Here is a 20631-nt window from a genome sequence, read left to right as displayed (position 1 = left end):
CACTTGTAGAGTGCCATCCAGTTCACGTTTGATTCATCAGGATACAGCCTTTTCATTTTGTTTTGTTTTTGTTTATTTTTCATTTGTTTCTTGTTTTTTATTTTGTTTTTATTTTTTTTCCAATGCAGATGAATATATAAAAAAAGAAAAAAAAAAAAGAAAGAAGGGTCCACATTTGTGAAGTGGAGGTAAAATGATGAATTTGTTACTCTGCCAAAGCCAATGTTCATTTGTAGTAATATTTATTGTATAATTTAAAATAAAAAATAAATGTTAAATGATGCCATAGTGTAAGTGTAATAGACAAAGTAATCCACCACTCGATACGTTAAGCATGGGCAGGAAATTACTCCATTAGGTTTCACCATGGTTTAATTAGATAGTTTTGTCTCCTTCTTGCGACCTACTTGAATCGATGTGAGCAAGAATTTTTGCTGTATGTCTGACGTTCTGATTGGCTGTCCTTAATTACGCCAAAAACCGTGTGTTATTTGTTCCAAAAAGTTTCATTCTGCAGATACTTGTCAAGACAGAAGATTCCTGGCTGTGTTTCCCTGCTGAGGCTGTCGACAACAACTTTTTATGGACATCTAAAGTATGTTTTTACCACATCGGTCTCATTTTTCAATATTGCCTGCAGCACTTTATGACAGGTCAGAATCTTTTTTTACACTAACTCCCCCACCGTATGTATCTCCTGCAAGCTAAGCTTGCTGATCATTAAGCTAAAATCACATCTCCCATGCAATACTAATTTCAATAACCTGTAATACTCCAGCTTTGATCAAGCGGCAGAGAAGATGATGCACAGCATTTCAGGAGCCTCATTAGGGGGAAAGCCGTGCGCAGGAGTTTGCATTAAGCCAAGCACAGCAAAAATATAAATAAGAAAAATAAATAATTTGGAGGAAAAAAAAAGTTGTTGTGCATGATACCATGATCAATATTTAATAATGTGTTCAGAGGATGGATTTGTGATGACCAGATTCTTCTGCAGCTCCATTTTGGGTGAGTTTAGCAAAACATGAATTAAGGAGAAGCAGTTAATATGCAGTTAATATGGATATACAGATGGTGACAAATTGAAGGACAAAAAACTGAAAAAAAAGGGACCCTTAGAAAGACTGATTGATTGATTTTTTTTTGCGCTTTAAAACAAGCCCCCAAGACAATTGTTTAGAGATATAACAGCAACTAAAATAGCTATTGAAATGGCAAATCAGATCGTACAAAAAACACATTTTTATATATATATAGTATATACAAGCGGAGTGAAAGAGATTGAGAATGTACAGGCATTTAAATTGAACAAAAATCATCCATGGATCAAAAGGAACACGTCTGGATTTTATACTGACATTTCATTAAACAGATCATTTTAAATCAATATCCTAGAAGCAATACAGAAGAAAATGAGCTTCACTATCAACTTCTTTTTTTATTCCCTTAGTTCATGTACTCAGATTTTGCCTACCTTAAGATGAAGGATTCTTGTTTATAAGTGGTTTTAAACACCATTGGAATGTTAATGAGTTTGCTGTAACATTGAAACTGGTAGACAAAAGATTTGGGTCCTTTACTTCAAAAAAAAAAAAGTATTAATACCAGAGTTAAAAAACTCTGAGGAATATCCTAGCATCTTTCATTTCCAATTTTATTTCAGATAAGTTAAAGTAGGAGTAATCATGTCTTTATTGTATGCCAGTCCCAAAATGATAAATTTAGGATATTTTATTTGCTTTATGTGTAATCTACTAGACATGATAGTGTGTTTATAGCATCTCTACCATGCCATGATTCTCTTATCCCAGATGCTAGGTCCCTGTCTAGGGCTGTGAGACCAAACAAAAGGTTGATAACAAAAGTATGCAGACGTGAGTTACAGAGATATAGCGTGTATTTATTAAGTGCAGGAGAGAAAACAGTGCCACAGAAGGCAACACCCCAAAACTCAAAGCGACCCCTAGGGAAGTAGCACAAAGAAATTGGCTTACATGAGCACATTCTACCTGTTTGTAGCTCTTTATGTCAGCTTTATATGCCTTCAAAAAAAAAGGTAGCCCAGTGAGCTCTGGGCTCCCATCACCCTTCATTTTTGAAATGTATGTGTTCTCAGAACAGCAGGTTGAGGAGCAGTGTGGAGAATGTTTGGAATGAAAAAAAAAACTAAGTAACCCCCTCACCCCCCAAAAAAGAAAAAACAAGGGATGCGCTGAAAATCAAGAACAGAGAGAAATTGAATCACTTGAATCAATACAAATATCCTAAACCACTAAAACATGTACTGGTAGAATTATGACAAAATGGTTCTATGAGGCTTCTCTTATCCCAATATCAATGATAGTTGGGTTACTGATAAATTCCACAAAAAAAAGAAGAAACTAATAATTTTCTATTGAAGGAACAGAGATTACATAACTCTTGAAAAAGGTTAAATAACTGCAGCAATTTAAAAGAATTGATTCAAAAATTGTTGACTTTTAAATGGTGATCAAGGTTTTAGACTCAAGATATCAGTCACACAATGTACAGTATTTGAGAGATCTAAAACAATTTGACAGTGGAAATTTTGGTTTAAATATACTGTACAATGCAGCCTGGTGAGTATTATATATTTTTCCAAGTCACAAAGAAGAGAAGACAGTCAAGCCTCATATTCAGAGAGGTAAAGCAAGCTATGGGAAAACTCGCTGGCAGAAATCAGTATGAGTTGAAAAAAACTCAGATGGAGGAGTATATGTGGTAGCTTTGAGTAAGAGCTGAAAGTGAAGACTGAGGTGGATATTGTTGTCTCTGATATTCTCCAATTTGCAGGTACAAATGCAGCACTGTTTTGACGAAGTGGAATGTGTCTGTGGTTAAACCTGTGCCCCAAGTGGCTTCTCCTGGGTGCCAAGTTATTGATCCTCTAACAACTAATTAAGAGCTCTGCACACTATTCTAAGAATACTACATAAATCTGCACATATCCCCTCCTTCAGCTGCCACTGTACCGTGGTGAAGGAGTTTGCACGTCCCAGTGATCCTGATCCGATGTTGTTGGGGGCTTTATGCCCCTGGAAGGGTCAGTCTGGTCTTAGGTTAGGGACCAGACAAAGCGTGCCTCAGAAGACGACCCATGAAGAATAAAAACTTTGGATCCAGTTTTCCCTTGTCCAGACACAGGTCATTGGGTCCTTCTCTGCAGCGAGGCCTGGGGACTGGGCTTGATGGTGAGCGCCTGGTGGCTTGGCATTCACCCATGGTGTTTGGCCGGGTACACCCCAAAGTTGACATGGGTCCCTCTTACCCTGGGCTCACCACCCACGGGAAGGGCCAAGAGGATCGGGTGAAGTGTGAGCCAGGCGGTGGCCAAAGCGGGGGACCTTCCGACTAGATTCCGACTAAATATAGTCAGACTCACCTTGATGCACAGCGTGGGGTCTGGAACCAGGCCTCTTGACAGGTGGTGGACTTTTTTTTTTACTCTGGAGTTGCTCCCAGTGAGAGGCACCAGGAAGTTATGGGCATTTTGATTGCCCCCCATCTCGGTGCCGGCACATTGGGGTGCAACCAAGTGAACGAGAGGGTAGTCTCCCTTTGCTTTCACGTAGAGGGACGGGTTCTGACTGTTGTTTGTGGCTATGCACCCAACAGCAGTTCAGTTTACCCACCCTTCTTGGGACCCAAGAGGGGGTGCTAGAGAGTGCTCCTACCAGGGACTCACTCATGCTATTGAGAGTTCAATGCTCTCGTGGGCAACGACAGTGCGACTTGGAAGGGCATGATTGGGAGGAGGAGCCCCCTAGATCTGAAGCCGAGCACTGTTTTGTTATTGGACTTCTGTGCTTGTTATGGATTGTCCATATCAAACACCATGTTCAGGCATAAAGCTGTCCATATGTGCACTTGGCACCAATGCACCTCAGGCCACAGCTCTTTGATCGACTTTGTGGTCATGTCATCTGACTTGTAGCTGCATGGCCCGGATACTTGGGTGTAGAGAGGGGCGGAGCTGACAACTGATCGCCACCTGGTGGTGAGCTGGCTCCAATGGTGGGAGAGGATGCCGGTCAGACCTAGCAGACCCAAACGAAACGTGAAGGTCTGCTGGGATAGTCGACCAGACTATCCCATGGGGTACCAAACCCCGTTATACGGGCTGTTTGGTCCCTGTATGACTGGTGTCGGAGCTTGGTCGGCATTGTTGGTTGTAAGTCGGACCAGTTTCCAGTGAGAGTTGGACTCAGGGCTGCCCTTTGTCACCGATTGTGTTCATAACTGTTATGGACAGAATTTCTAGATTTACCCAGAGCCTTATTTTTGAGCCTTTGTTTTTATTGAGTCTGGGCAGTATTTGGAGAGGGTAGAGAAGAAAAAGATTTAAGTCTTTAATCCTTATTCGAAATTTTTCAGTCTACAACAACCTCCATTCTCTAGGGGCCCTGAAACGCTCCAAATTGTCTTAAGTAACATGGACTACTTTCATCTGTTCAAATTGTTGCTTGTGTAATCTCTGATCTTTAAAGGGACAAAAAATAAAACAGAAAAAAAACAATTGTGATAAAAAATAATCATTTTGAAAAACAATCTGAATGAATCTGTTTTTTTTTGTGAATTTCCTGATGCTATTATTATTATTTCTTGCTAGTTTCGAGGTATCGGTCTCTCTGTGTGTACATCTGGTATCAATAGGTCATTTCTAATTGACTGATTGATTGATTTAGGTTAATTACTTGTTTGATTTTTTTAGTTTCTTGGGATGTCTTACCAATGTACTGATTGTTATTCCATTATAGTACAATTTGTATTGTCATTCTAGAATTCAGTGATGTTTCTTAAAAATGTAAGGATAAAAATATACAAAACTGAATATTGCAATAATTATAGTCCTACCACGTAATTGGCAAAATAAACTGCCATATGTGGGTTTGATGCATTCCTGCCTGGATAAAGAAACCGCATCAAGTAGAATTCATCAAAGTGTCCTTCTGTCTCCATTATTTCATCAAAGTGACATGTTAGAATGAGCACTTGCCATCTTTTATTAACATCCCTGCCAGTTTAAATCATAAATCACCTTCTGTAAACAGTCACAGTTTCATATATGATTTCCATAACAATAAGTCTCAATAAATAAAACTCGCTTGTAGAATCCTGTTCCTTTTGATAATTTTCTGAAAAAAACAGTTTGAAGCCTTAATTTACTCCGGTGCAGTCAAACACAACCAGCATCTCATATAATCCCTGCCTGCCAACTGGAAAATCAAGAAGAATGTAATTGTTTCAAGCAATGTATCATCTAAAATCAAGCATTACTAAACAACCGATTTTATTCAATCAGGATTAGTGTCAAAAGCTAAACCCCCCAAAAAGCTGTGATAATCATAACTCTTCAAATAATGCTGAACATTTAATTAAATCTGTGTGTGTGTGTGTGTGTGTGTGTGTGTGTGTGTGTGTGTGTGTGTGTGTTTTGTTTGCAGGGGAGTTGAACAAAACACATGAATATATCACAAAGCAAATTGTTGAATTGTTGAATTGTTTGAAATATACTGAAATATACTTCAAAGATACTGTCTAAGCCTGTCTGAATTGAATTCACTTCAGTGTTAGCATAGGTGTGTCCACAGAGTTAATGGTTTTCCAGCAGGAGCGTATTTGACCCTTAAGCACTGAGACTACTTAGGCTGAAATGGGGGACAGACCACCCTCCCATTGGGGAACATTTAAATTTATGTTACATCGAACTCCGGGGACATTGGTCCATTCCTAAACTGAAACACAGTGTGGTGCTGTTTTAAAACTAGCTATTTCTTGTTTAGGAATATGCACATGAACTCCCAAGCGATTTTATGTCCATCTGGTGGAACTGGATACTGTACTGCAAACTAAAATGTGAAACCCTGCAGTTTTGCAAACTTTGGAAAATTTTGGGACATGACATGAACTTCAGTTCCTTTGGTTTTGTTGAGAAAAGAGCTTGGGCAACTGGTTGTTTTAAAGGTGGGCAACTGGTTGTTTTAAAGGTGTTACACTAAGCTAAGTTTGTTTGCATGTAGAAATCATACTCACACAAGGAGTAAGATGTATTTGGCTGTTGATGCCATTAACTTGTAAGAGTTTTACTTGTACCGTGAAACTTCTCAGAATAAATCAAAAAACAATCTCTAAATATGTCTTCGAGTGTATAAAAGCAAGATGTGTTGAACCTCCTCCACATACTGTTGTTTTCAGCTACCAGGCTATTTAAAGCTCAGTAGAACTTGGCATTTGAGGAGAAACCTCTTGAAGTACTGGAGAAAATAAAGGGAAATGCTAACAGAAGTAGGTACCATCTCAAGTTGTCAAAGGCTGAAGAAAAGGCAGGGAAAGTCAGGTTGATGGCATTGAGTCTCTTTCTTCAAAGTTCCATATGAAGGAAAAGTTTAATCAGCTGAGTGTGAAGCTTGAAACAAGCTGCCGCCGCCTTCAGATTTGTATTTTTATTTGGCTTGCTCATTAATGTGAAAAACTATGATACCTTTATATTAGCAAGCGTGTATTCATTCAATGTTCAGTAGTACAGGTAATGTAATAACTTCCAATGATTAAAGATGAATCTGATCGTCCTTAAAATAATGATCGCACAATCCTGTCTTTGGGAAAAGATTTAAGTGAAATAGAGTAAAAAAAGGCCCAGAGTACAGGGGAATGAAACCAGATACAAGAACAGATGGGAAAGGATCGGAGGAGATCTGAAAGACAAAAAAAGGAAAGTAGTGATGGGGAAACGAGGGAGATGTTTGATGTGTAAATATACCACACACAGCCGGTGATGTTTTCCCTGAAGAAAGGCAGGTAAATAACTCATGAGTCTGGTTCATATTTAGAATAATATTCTAATATATGTCGGTAGATATCATTAACGTGCAGAGAATAAATTAGCCCCATCATCAAGTGAATCTATTTTGTTCCTATCAGCTATTGTCATGAGAGATAAAAACATCTGGGATGCCGTTAAATTGAGATCTCTGAAGATTCTCACGGGTAAAAAAAAATATATATATATCCTCAGATGCCTGGAGCAAGTTAAAAGTATGGAATTATGTAGTTCACAGTCTGCCACATGTGCACAGATGACATTCTTTGTGTTTTTAGCATAAGACAAGGTGGATTTAAAGTTGCTTTAGACATTAATCTTTGGCTCTGCATCGATGGCATCAATTCCCTGCCAGAAAGAAAAAGCTAACAATATGACTTTGAATTTTCTCTCAGCAGGAGAAGCTTTGTCCCGCTCATGTAAAACTTAGCACTTGATTTAATTAGCGTCTTGTTTTACTGCCAGAAGGAAGAGCATATGGTCCTGCAGTTTTTTCCCCTTCACTCACATACAGTATCTATGTTCTATTTTAAGAACCCCAGCTTTGAAGCTGCATGCTTCTCCTCCGCACTTTGTTGGTCCCCTGTAGAGAGACGGGGTCAAAGAGACCTGTGTGGTACAGGCCCCGAGCAGCAGCCAAGGACAGGCCTGAATTAACGGCATTAATTAGTACTACTGATTACAGAGTTTTCCCCTTGATGTCAGTCAAGATGGACAAACAAGGACAGAGGGGATGATTTATTTAACGGTATCACTGTTATTTTCATTTGTCTTGAAAAAGTTGGAAATTTCTTACTGAGCTGAGAAAGGATAGAACATAAATAATTTGGCAGGTTTTTGTTTTCTCAATTATCTTAAAATACTAAAATCTCGAATCAACATTTCTTGCTGTTAAAACAAGCTTTATGGACACATATGCGTACGTATACTGGGGACTAGATTTATGATTTTTATATCGATCTCAGAGCGACAAATGAAACAGTGGATATTAACCCCTGGAGTGAAATAAGGCGACAGATAGATCATGTTTTTTTTTTTTTTTCTCTCCCTGTGTTTAAAGGAACCCACAGAGATTTTAGGCTCTTCTCTCCCCATCAAGTTCAAGGGTCATGAGGAGTTATCTTATACAATTCCTCTAAATTATAGCAATAGATAATAGATATTGTGTATCACCTGAAGAAACACTGTGGCAGCGAAGAGGCCCACAGTGTTTCTTTTGCCAGCCATGTCTTTTATGTGAGAGAACCGTCAGTTGGGAAATAACAATTGTTTTGAGGATCTCCACTTGTCTGGTCAGACACAATGCCTGGAATTTTTGAAAAAAGCAATCTGTTGTAGGGTGAGTGAAACAGGCTCATCTATGATGTCTCCTTCATGTGATGCTTTGATACAGGGATTCTGTGTTGGTCTCGCTTTTCCCCAGCCAGTTCTTACAGTCCTTTCCCGCCTACCTTACTCAAGCTTTGACTTCTTTTTCCAGAAATTATGAATTCATATTTTTGTAGCATCGGCTTAAAATACACCCGGCTATTTTGCAATTCTTCTCCACTGTGTTTGCAATATGCTGAAATCTATTGCATCAAAACTTTTAATCTCAAGATTCACCCAGCAATTCTGAAAAAATGAACAGTCGCAAACATCCTGCAAATTGCCCTCATCTAGCAAAACCACCTTCAAGCCAGACCATAATTAGGCTGAGGGTTCGTGTAACCTTGTTTAGTAGATGATATGTTTACAGTGAACACAAAAATGCAATGGTCTGGTCTTTATGACGGATTTGCCAAGTTTTCTTTCTTGTGATTCAGTTCACAAAAGGAAAGGCTCAGTGTTGGAATGGCAGAGGATCCTGTTTGTCTTGACATTTGGAGAAAAAGCAATATTGTTTGCTCTCAGACTCGATCAGAGTTTCTTTACATGTTAACTGCCAACAAACAATTCCTTACATCCATATGACTATTGGTTCCTTATTTCTCTCACTGCCTCACACATTGTTTTTACTTTTCTGTGGAGTATATAATGCAAGAGTAGGAGGAAAGAAACAAAGAATTGTCAGAGGACTCTGGAGTGGTGAGGTGCATCTTAAAATTGTCAACATTGTGCAGTTTTGTAAAATGCAAGATTACACCATTTAGCAAAAGATTCATTCATCAGCTGCAGACATCGATTGCAGTGGTTCTCAAACATGTTGCCCAAAACTGGGCAGCACATAACAATATATAGTAAATATCTTGTAACAATATATTATAAATAACTTGGCAGAGTGGAGTATCCCAGCATGTCAAATATTTAATCATTGTTTTTTTTGCAGACAGTGCAGTAGGCGGCATTGTACTGTTTCATACCTGCTTGGCTGTATAATTCGTATTTTTGTCATAGCACCTTTAGCATCAGACTGCCCATGGCGTTACTGACTCTCTGGTCTTTCTCTATTCAGTAAAGTGACGGTTGAGTAGATACAAATACACATATTATCAAACCTGAAAATAACATTTATTACCAAGCACTTGTCAAAACGAATTGATTTGATTGGAAATGTAGACAGAATCAGGGATGGCACTTCAGGGTTTGTGCCTTAATCATCCAAAACTATAAAAGCAAGAAAGGAAAGGCTGCAATGAAATAGTTGAAATAATTGTAAACAGCTTCAAACAAAGGACTTGATAGAAGTTTCTACCAGGAAAGAGAGCAGATAACGTACAGCACAAAATGAAATTAAACTGAATATTTTAGAGAGACTTGTACAATTCCAGTTGAATCAATTACACAACAGGAGAGAAAAAAGGAAACATGGGGGCAGGCAAGGAGTCAATATGAGAAGAGACAAAGGGTGCACAGTTGATGAATAGAGAACATGAATAAAAATGGCGAGGACTAAAATGTGTCAAAGCAGTGCAGGACAAAACAAAAGGACATTAGTACACTCTAAGCAACAGCAGCAAAATAAACAATGAAATGAAAATCAACACTCAAGGACAATTTGACATGATGTTGGGTTTCATAAAAAAAAAGGACAAGCAAGAAATGCTGAAAAAAAATAAAAAAACAAAACAAATATAACAATGTTTAATGAAAAATGGACTCTGGCACATGTCAATCTCAATTCATACTTTGTTAATATATTTATATAAATACCTGACTGTAGATGATTTACACAGATAAAAGGTTTACATGAAAATGTTCTGGAAATTATTATTTAAAATTATATGTGATCAAAGTCTGAGTACATCGAATGAATCTTTGATACATATCTAATTGAATTATAACACAATGATGCACACGAGACCGTTTAATCTAATGTTTCAAAGTCCTGGTAATGTCTCATGTTTGGATTTGTCAAGTTATTCCACTTGGCACTGATATTGCCGCAGGAAGTGTGTCACAGAGTGAATCAGCACAAACTCCAGTACATTGGTGGCAATCTAAAGTAATGCAGAGATAATTAACACCCTGGTGAATGCGTGTGCAAGCAAATATGCTAACAGCATTTAATAGCATTTTACTGATGAATAAATGAATTCACTGCTTGGGCAGCAAAGGAGGGATATTCTGAGCATCATGGCCTATCAGGCACTCTTCCCCCTGTGACAATAAATCAGTAGATAAATAAATAGAATAAACATCAGTGGGCCACACTATCTCCCAACAATCTATTTGAATCGACCTGACTAATAATCAAATGAAGAACAATAAAACTCAGAGCCAGATAGATCTGGTGGCATATTTTGCACCAACATCATTCATTATTTTGATATTGATAAGCTGCCTTTTTGTAAAAATCTCTGTTAATGTACAATATATTGCAGTCTTGAGGCATCCATGGCATTTTAGATAAGATATTATCCCATAAAAATGTAACCTAATTTGTTTACATCTGCGAGACATGAGAAGCGATCCCTGTTTGAACAGTTTATGAGTAAATCCATATTATTCATTATATTATTCTGGCAATCCTTCAATCCTTATAATGTGTCTCTGGAGGAGCAAATGGTTTGATGCTGGCTGTCAGGAACATTTGTAAACGCCCGACCCTGAAATTAGCCAAGGCAACATAATCTGTCACCCTGGCAGGCCTGATTTGAATTGAATCTGCAATTCACACCTTCAGTGCAAACCACAGATGGAAATAATACAATTAATTTATTTTTGGTTTCTGTGCACTATTTGAAATCAATCAATTAATCAAAAACATTACAATTATCCAAGTAATCATTTTTTTTCATTTTTTTTTTCATTTCCAATAGGTGAAGAGAAATTGTTTTAAAATGTATTTCGTGTTTCTTTTTAAGAGGACATTTGTCATTTCAAACAAGCTATTTCATCTTTATGCTGAATCGTAATTAATGAACCCCCTTATTTCATAATGAATATCTAGGAAAAAAAGGAGAAAGAAAAAGAAAAAAACAGCAATTCTTGAACTTCAATATAACGAATTAACTTAAGGATGTTTAAAGATCAGAAGTACAGAAGAATAGAAGAATACTAGAATTCTTCAAGTAGGGGGTGTTGGCTGATTTTTCTTTTTCCAGAGTAAGATCATGAAACAACATTGGATGAGCTATGAATATTTCATTTTTGATTTATCACAAATCAGCAAAATATTTGACATAACCTGCCCCTAAGCCAATGGTTCACCATACACAACACAGGATTGAACTAATATAAATTGTCAAATCCAGAGATAATGAAATTCAAAATAGCCGCCACCCAGATTCAATTTTATCCACTGCTAACATGAGCAACAATACTGTATTATTTGTGATGCATCTGATTCATTCATCATAATTCTTTCTCATTCTTTCAGGTTGGAGAACACATCTCTTAGCTCTCCGTCAGCATATGTTTGACAGATCAGGTGATAAAATCCTTTTAGAGTCTGTTCACTCAACTGAATATTTCATGATGCTGGCAAAAGCTTCACTCCCTCACAATCTCACCCTTGCTTTTATTTGCTATTAAATCACTTCTGCTATGACAAAAGAGAATATAGACCTGGTCATTTGCGGATGCAAATTGTTCCACTAAAAATATGCACACATTAGCATTGAGAGACAGGGACTTGTGAAACAGTATGTTTGTATGATCACAATTACTGGCTCTGTGTAGCTCTGTGCCATGTTTCTTTGATGCCTTCTATATATCAGAGTGCAAACATGAGCCCAAGGCTGCTCCCTGATTCCAGACAGAGACTTTGACCCTAATAGCTACTGAAAAAGCACCTGGTTGGCTCCTTGGCCCAGCCTTGACAACATTTGGTGCCTGTAATACTTCAGTCTTGGTAACACAACTGGTTGTTTGAATGATTTGTAATCCTATTTTTCGTGAGGCATGAGTTATCAACATGTGTTTGTGTGTGTATCAGTGTGTATACATTTTTGACTTGTGACGGAAGCCCGATTTTTCTGGGTTCCTAGTAATGCAGGGGGCTTGTTTTGCTCCAATTTTTGATTCCCTCTCAAATTATAACTGAGACAACAATAACATGAAAAAGATTTCACTTTTTAACATCAGTTTTTAAAATAAATTTGCAAAAATCAGCTTTTTTATGCTTGAATTTATATTGATTGTAGATACCTGGAATCATGCTCCTACACTGCATTCGGCTGAAAAACTATACAAGTTGACATTACGAAAGTGTTCATGTACCACCTGAGGATACAGCACATGGGGGTAATTCATCACTGTCATCTCGACATCAACACCTCTCCAAAAGGTCAAAAAAAACGCCTCTGGATAAAATTCAAGTGGAGACTTTGGTGCCAAAGACAATTTAAGCAATGAAGCATCTCCTGCCTGTGTGAGACGTTAGCATTCTGTTAGTCAAGGGAGATACATCCTCAAGTAGTCCAAAGAGAAACATTTAATTTGAATGAGATTATACTGTACCATTCACAATCTGCTTTGGAAAGATTGTTTTCTCCCAAAATGGACAGCCTGTGTTAGGAGTGTCTAAATTCTTTTGCTTGTGTCTGTGTTTCATTTCAACTGCTTTCCATGTTAACAATGCAATGACATATCACAAGAATTAATGATTTCTTGTGGTTTAAAAGGCGCATACATTTAGATTCATTGTATTATATATTTTCAGTTTCTGCTACATACCTATTCCACGCGATCGCACTTGAATACGTACAATGTTTTATCGGTATGCTACAATTAATAGCTGTCATTACCATGGCATTGATGAATAAAAAAAAATCCATTACTCGTATTAGCAGTAGTTATCTAAAAGTAATTCATTATAAATAAATGATTGCATGTGAAATCATCTAGTTTGAAGCAGACTTTGCTGAGACAAACATAGGGTTACCGATTAGCAAGTTTCCCCTCACGCTGGGAGCTGTTGTCTGATAGTCTATAGATTATTCCTCCATCAAGACAATAAAACAGCCCTTTATAATGTGGTAAGTACATACACACATTTTTGAAAACATTCTTGCTAGTTACAATGGGATAACCAATATTTTCAGACTCTTTCACTCAAAAAAGATAAAAAAGGATAGTTCAAATGTGGAAAAAAATGCATGGCATGCATAAATAGTAGGAACACATTTTTTATTTACACTGGCTCATGCAAACATCCAAGCAAGTATATGGCGTTCATTGGGAAATAAGGTCACTCGTCATCTTCTATTGCTAGGCTCAGATATTATTGGATCCACAGGCTGAACTTCAGTGCTGATTTGATCCTGATATGTAGAATGCATTATATTTATATGTCAGCACTGTTTCTGTGACATGCTAAAAAATATCTAGAATCTAAACTGAGGCACAGTTTCTCCAGAGTAGGAACGAACAACCATGAAGAGAATGACAAAAGAAACACCACCGATCGTTTTTTTTTTATTGTATTTGTGATGTGCTACAATAGCATGAATTCCATTCGTAACTTATTCAAGAGAAATGCCAAAAAATGTGAACAAGGCAGCAAGAAAGACAGTAAGGGATAAATGTGGGAAAGGGATAAATAAATAGATAAAATGAAGAAGAAATGTAAGCAACACAAAATGAGAATACCGAGTCCCCTGAGTTCGATGTATCTCAGTCCTTTGCCTCAGTACTGCATGTATTTGCTAATATTGAAGCTGTAGATTCCAGTAGCAGCAGCCGCTTAAATCCTGAATATCCCTGTGCATGAAGCAGAAGCTCAACTGTGGACACAAGTGAAGTTTAACTTGGGAAAAAATACAAAAAAAGACATATATATATATATATATAAATATATATATAAAGTCCAAGCGTATTTGTCAGTCTCCCATTTCAGGGAAAACAGGATGTTCCATCTGTAGGGAGAAGAGAAGCTGCAAAATGGGCAAAAGTGTTGAAGTCTATACAGTTTTCATTTTGCAGGCTATGGGATGATGTAAAACATTAGATGGTGGTTTGAGCTTTTGACGCAAAAATAAAATACATTCTAAATTATCCCTACTTTTAAACCCCAAATGTGTGTGTCAAAATACACTACCTTTTTCAGGCTAAAAGAAGTCACAGCCATTCTCTGTGCAACGGGCCTCTTGATGTGTTATAAAATTTACATGGAGAGTCACGGAAAGTAAAACATTCCAACTCCTATTTATTCTAAATTTAAATACATCAAACCTGAACCTCTGTTCTCATTGTACATGCAACGGAGAGACATCAGAGGACCAGTCACTCTCTCTGCAAGCCTTGGATGCCTTGTCAAAACCATGACACTTGCCGTCCAGTACTAGACTGACTGATGGAGAGAATAATTCATCTAATGGTATTTAGGTAACGTCGCTCACTGCTGTCATTGCTGTTCTTCCCTGGCACCAGGTACAGCAGTCACCAGTGACTCTGCAGACACACACTTCGACATTCAGGCAGAAATGAACCGATTCTTAGGAGAAAAGGTGAATTTTATTCATGCTCACATCACTGACTCCAAGGGCTCCCTCAACTCTGCAGTCCCAGTGGAAGACTATATCCGAACCCATTATTAGTTTTATAATTATCAAATTATAACACTGGATCACCATGTGTCTCTTACAATATTAGAGTCCCAAATCATTGCTGATAAAAAAGGTATTCAGATTTTCTATATCTTTTTCTTTTTCTTTTTTTTTCTACATCTCATATCACATTGTTACTTTGAGCACTTCTGCCTTCACGATAGGAATAAAGATAGAAATAGCCAAAAGGATATTCAGTTTTTAACCCTATGTTTCGGAGATGGTACTTTGTCTGCACTTCAGTTTCAATAGCTCACAATTGGTAATCCTTGTTATACAACCTGGGATACAATATTTTGTTTGAATTATTAGATGTGTATAATTTGCAGTGAAATTTGTATCATATTGCAGCATTACTGTGGCATGATGTGCTGTAAACTTTCCAGTGGTACAGTCTCATTTACAAAGTAGCAAATTAAGCAATGCCATTAAATAACATAAAAATAAACATTATTCCTAATAATCATTGTCAAATATTATCATGGCAACTAGACCAAGGTTTTTTTTTTTTTTTGAAGATGTTTCACCTCTTATCTGGCAGGATCCTTAAGTTCAAGGGTCAAGGTGAACAGTCTTAAAAAAAAAAAAACAAAGTCCAGAGGCAACAATGGGATTTAACAACCATTAGGCAAGTCCTGGATGACTGAGGAACTTCCCAGATTCAGATTCTTTCTCAACTGTCTGTTACAATCTTGAAAACATTCTACCTGTTGCGCCTCAGTAACCCAACTCTTATTCAGTCAAAATGATTCTATTTTAGGCTTGACTTCCCATTACTTTTGCCTGCGCGTGATGTTACCCAGAATGACAGCCGGATTAGGAAATGCAGAACGCACAGCATTAGAAGTGCAACAAAGATGTTTCATCATCAATAACCAGCTGGATCTAATAGAGTCAGTTGATACATGTTTAATGGCACCCAGGCAGGAATCAGGAAGCATTAAGATTTCAGGAATAATCCACCCACAGGTTTTCTTACACTGTGGGTTATCATCAATCTTTGACACTCGTGTGTTGAGCAATTTTAGGGTTTCAGTGGTGCGCCTATATCACCTCAATCAGATTTAACATCTATCTAAGGTTGTTCCCCCTGAAAAGCTCTTAAACAAACTCCTTAGACAAAACAACTTTCACTGAGAAGTGAACAAAATGTATTTAGGAAGCTGAACAAATAATACCTATATGTTTTCCTGAGTTATTCAAATCTTACTGCACTTTACATAGTTATCTACTCTCAAGACACAATCTGCACCCTTTCTGTAAGTCTTGTTCAACTCCCGCCCTCAGAGTGGACACTTCATATGTTAATCAAACATTTGTGTGAGAAACAGTACCTGTCAGGGTTTATCAACACAATTCATAAATGACAAATAAAATTGCTTTAGATTCTATGACTGAACTGAAACATCCACAAAGAAAAACCTCAACATTATGAATGGTAGGATATGTGTGTTTATCTGGATGTTGTAAACCAAAAATTAGTTGGATCACTAGTCATTTCAAAGCTGAGCATACATGGCATCACTTGAGATTTTCCAGCTGTAATCGGAGAGGTCAGGACGAATTTCAAGATTGAATAGTGAGGAAGTCTGACTTGAATATCAAAGGAGAAAACATGCATTTCTAATGAGAAATGCTTGACTTCTTTAACCAATTGGGTATTCATTCTTATTTTAATTTCTACATTTAAAATGCCAGGGCCAGTGCTAGAATAGTCCAACAATAAACTCAATTCATCTTGAAAGTGCCGTCAAAGCAGTGCCAGAGAAATTGTTAAGTCCATGTCTATTTATTTCTATTAATTTAAACCAGACTAAATTAGGTGTGAGAATGGAGGGAGATGCAACTGCACCCATTTGTAAGAAAGCTTCATATAATTAGCTTTCCACAATCATTTTTTGTGAAAGGGGATTTTTTTTTTTTGCATTTCTAAAACAAATCCAATGTTGAAAAAAACAAGGATAGCTGTAAAAAAGGCAAGCTATATCGCAGTATGGCAAGCCCGGCGCAAGCTCGCTGTACAACGATATGTTATGACATGCTGCTATATCCGTTTTGGGTGAGGTATTTCTAGAAAAAGCACACCTGGTGAAGATATTTCTGCCATTTCATGGGCACAATGGAATTAATTTTGATAAGATGACACATCTTTGAAATATTTGGTCATTTATTTGTCAGAGTCTAGATAATTTGATCATCAATCAGCCAGGGGGAATTAGATATATTTTTTATGTAAATCATTGCACAAAATTGATTGGTCTCACTTTTTTTATTAAGTACCCAGTTTCCAGGTTTAACGGTTGACAACACCCGAATTTACTATAATCATCATCATCATTATCACCTTCCTGTTTTGTTAATAATGGCATGTTTTTTCATAACTCCCTCAGTTTCTGTTTACTGTGTCTCACTCTCAATTCATCAATCTATACAAACCAGCATACTCACATCCACAATACCCTGTCCTTGTGGATTAATGTATTCCATAAATGATAAATCAAATAGACGTATCTCCCCTTTCCTATCCTGTTTTTGCTCTATCATGTGCACGCACAGGGTGTCAGTATGGGAATTCATGATTTGTATTCATTCACATGCATTCCCTTCCCCCTTGCCCTAATTACACTATCAACTGAAAGTAAAAAAAAAATCCTAATGTTGATACAAGGATCAAATGTGAGAATATTATAATCAGGATGTTTCCCAGAACAAGAAAAATGTGATGGCCGCTGGGGACTGAACATCAAGAAAAACTTTCAATTTACTCTGAATCAATATACTATATTGCCTGTGGATGTTCTCAGTTATCCAGGTCATAGTGAATTCTTGTCAAAATCATCTTGTCGTGGCAACTGGACTTGAATTACTTGAAGAAGTTTTCAGAACTGATGAAGCTTCTTGGATCAGGGTTGAAAATGTCTTCAAGTGAAGAAATTCAACTCCAGTTGCCACAACGAGAAGATTTTGAAAAGAATAAACTGTATTATTGGTGAAAAAAAAACATCCTTTTGAATGAGGCTTTTTTCCTGATAACCTTAGATTTGATGTTTACCTATTCATACTGTATGTGTTCTGAGATGAGGTGAGGCTACATTACTGAAAATTGAATATTTGCTCATACATGCAATTTCAACTTTCAAATTGATGTAATCAGCGAAGTCTAAATTGTTTTCAAAAATGTGAGAAACTCACACTCTTTGCCGCCAGTTCTTTTGCAGAATTTAAATTCCAATTTCATGACTGATTTGCATAATAGCTTGGTTCAAAATTCAAATGTCTGAAAATTTGGAGGGGGAAAGTTAAAATGGAAATCTAACAACTGGTGCTGAGCCGTGGCCTTCAGACTCCCATTTTGGACACAGAATCGTTTTGTTTAGTCCTCTGCATGGCTGCAAAGCCTTCACACCATAACAGTCAGTCCATAATCAGCTTAGTCTAACTAAATACATCATTTTCATTAGATCATTGTACTTGCTATCATTAGATAAAATGACTTTACAGAATTAATGTTTTGTTTAGATGTTCAGATTGTAGTTATAGTAAGTAATTAAAGTGATTTCCCTCTTGTTGGTGCAGCATTTCACAAACTTCATACAGATAAGTCCAACTGTTTCATGATTTTCATCTTCTCCGTTCAACTGTTCTTCACCCTTAATGAAAAACCCCGTGACTTTTGGATCACTGTCGTAGTGGTAGCAGTAATTATTTTGATATAGCAATGGGACATGTGATTGAGTATCTGTCAGGTGTTTCATTTTGAAAATCAATTGGATGCAGTGTTTTGGTCTCTGACTTCTTTCCTTAATTGTGATGCAACTTCCTTTGAGAGCACAACACATAACATACTGTGTATTAAAAGTTTAGACAGACGGACGGATGGCCAGACAGACAGACAGACAGACAGACAGACAAATAGATAGATCGATAGATAGATAGATAGATAGATAGATAGATAGATAGATAGATAGATAGATAGATAGATAGATAGATAGATAGATAGATAGATAGATAGATAGATAGATAGATTACCTCTGTGCATTGCGGGGAAAGGTGAACAGTTACTATTTATAGTTTTGCGGCGTTAAACAATTTGTCCATCAGAGCACTCAAGAGGTTCATCATGGGAACTGGAGCCCTTACAGCTCTACCATGGCACAGCTGCTGACAGGATGAAATTAAACTCTGAGAGGCTCTGAGAATGAAAACTGTAACCATGAGAAATTTATATGATACCCTGGCAGGCTATTGTGAAGTCTATCCTCAGCAAAGTGGTCTGAATAGCATTAGCGATCAAAGAAGTGTCAAGGTCTAGAGATTTAGCAGACACAACAGAACATTTTTTTTGAAAATGTGCTAAAAATGAGAATGACTTTTCACATGTTTTATCCGTTTAAAAAGTCCACTGAAATTCTGAAAAAAGTAAACCCTGTGTCTAGATGTATATATGTATGAAAAGATAAACAACACACTGAGATGGGATTCTAAACAATGAGTTATTGTAAGATACAGAGATAAGAAGTCATTTGTGGTTCATTCACTGTGAGCCTGGATTTTATGGGTATAATATACGCAAAACAATTCTATTGTGCACTTCAGGCATGACTTCACAAAAAAAAAAAAAAAAAAAAAAAAAAAAAAATTAAATAGAAATACATGTCTTTCAGTCATTCGTCTTTATTGAAACATTTCAGTTTTCCCATTCACCCATTTATCTTTTTCTCCCTGACAGTGTCCCCGACTGCTGACTCGATGTACTGACATCCAAAAATGAATGCCAATATCAGAGGTAAAGAGGAGGGGCTGAAATGATTTGCACACGACGTTTGATATTAGTTACGTGTTACGTGGGGTAACTTCGGAAGGAAACTGTCATTCATTACCCAACATCACCTAGAGAGGTGGATTGTCACTCATTAAAGAGAGGAGTGAGCACAGCTGAACGACTGTGCAACATAACTGGCAGCAGGAGTCATAAACTCGATCTCATATGTGGGTGGCAGCATCTAACTGAGCAGTGTGCAGTGTGGGTGTGATCCACTGAAACCTATGAATCTGCATTGAGCATGAGCTTGTAAAAAGCCTTCACATTGTTGTCAGTAGTTGTATTTTCCCCACATCTGTCAGCATGACCTCGTTTTAGCTTATGTTATTTATCTTCCCATGAATCCCCTGCAAGAGCAGCAGCAGTTGGCAAACAAAATGTTGAGAGCTGATAACAGCTGTGTGGTCATATTTTTCTGTTAACTTCACACTAATAGCTTTTGTACTCATGGCCGCATGATTGGCTTCAATAAATGGATTATTAATGATGTGTCTGTTTGATAACACTGTAAATGTCCAGTCCGGGGTAGCTTTGACTTAAAAGAAAAAAAATTGACATCAAGATGCCTCTAGTCTAGCCAATCTTTTTGATCACAATGTGATAATTTGTTTTAATTATTCAACTCTGTCCCGCTTTTAACACCCAGAGATGATTATTTACTGTGAATATCAGTAAACAAAATAATTAAAAGCGAGAATTCTGGTAGAAGACCAACACTGGACATTCATAAACAGATGTTATATTCTTATAATGTGACAAAATATTTTGAAAAATCACATCAATCATGTACCGTACTTTCAATTTTATCAATGTTTTCTAATTTGGGAACACAGTTCAAACATCTTTCTTTAATCCAAATGATTTTATAGAATTATTAACTAGTGTAGATTTAGGGAATAATAAAACCTATTACCAGTACTTCACTATTATCAACAGGTAATTTTGTTTCTTCTGCAGCACAGTAGTATAAACTGGGGAAAATAATGAGTTACATTACA

The sequence above is a fragment of the Fistularia commersonii genome, chromosome 9 (assembly GCF_037954325.1).
Source record: "Fistularia commersonii isolate RoL2024-O1a breed Wild chromosome 9, RoL_Fcom_v1.0, whole genome shotgun sequence".
Taxonomy (NCBI): Eukaryota; Metazoa; Chordata; class Actinopteri; order Syngnathiformes; family Fistulariidae; genus Fistularia; species Fistularia commersonii.
Note: the sequence above shows the minus strand (reverse complement) of the source record.